Genomic DNA, 1018 nt, shown 5'->3' with positions numbered 1-1018 from the left:
AGAAATATCAACATTGTGCTGTTTACAGATACGTGATTCAGATTTACATTATATCAGTTTACAGATACATGATTCAGGTTTACATTATATCAGCTTACAACTAATGCAGAGGTATTACTACAAACTAATTACACTATTTTACAGGCTAAATACTACCACTAGTAAAGTTTCACCCGGAACAGAAAAGACTTTTAGGTAAAGCTGAAGATTTGTTTTTTCCAATACAACAAGCAGGTAAATGTATTTCTCTGAAGTGGATGGCTCTGAACATTTTCCACTACCACAAGCAAGCGAATATATATTTCTGAAGTCAGTGGCTCTAAACATTTTCCAATACCACAAGCAAACGAACGTATATTTCTTAAGTGGGTGGCTCTAAACATTTTCCACTACCATGAGCAAGTGGACATATATGTATAACAATTAACTGGGTGGAACTCACATACTTAAAACTAGTTCTGACTGGATGGCTAGCGGCAGCTGAAAGTTAGAAACTAGAGTCTAATCTATAAATACTCACACACATGCACGTATGAAGCGCGAAAACTTAGTTTTTACTTTTTCTTGGTATATTAATTACTAATAAGGATGAAATATATTTACATACAGACTTTTTTCCTTGACAGTGTTTTCAGTTTTTTAATTTTTTTTTCGATTTCATGACTTTTCCGTATTATATCCTGGTCTATTGATCATGACCGGGCCAAATATCTCACGAAATATGCATCAAACGAAAAAACTACAAAGAACGAAACTCGTCTGGCTTGAAGGGTGAAACCACATGGCGCTATGGTTGGCCCGCTAGATGGCGCTGCCATAGGTCAAACGGATATCAACTCCGTTTTTTTTTAAATAGGAACCCCCATTTTTATTACATATTCGTGTAGTTCGTAAAAAGAAATATGAATGTTTTAGTTGGATCACTTTTTTCGCTTTGTGATAGATGGCGCTGTAATAGTATAAGTACGTGGAATCACTTAACTTTCCGCTAGTGCGAACGGTATTTGCTTCATGATAC

The sequence above is a fragment of the Schistocerca piceifrons genome, chromosome X, assembly GCF_021461385.2.
Source record: "Schistocerca piceifrons isolate TAMUIC-IGC-003096 chromosome X, iqSchPice1.1, whole genome shotgun sequence".
Lineage (NCBI taxonomy): Eukaryota > Metazoa > Arthropoda > Insecta > Orthoptera > Acrididae > Schistocerca > Schistocerca piceifrons.
This window is presented reverse-complemented; position numbering follows the sequence as displayed.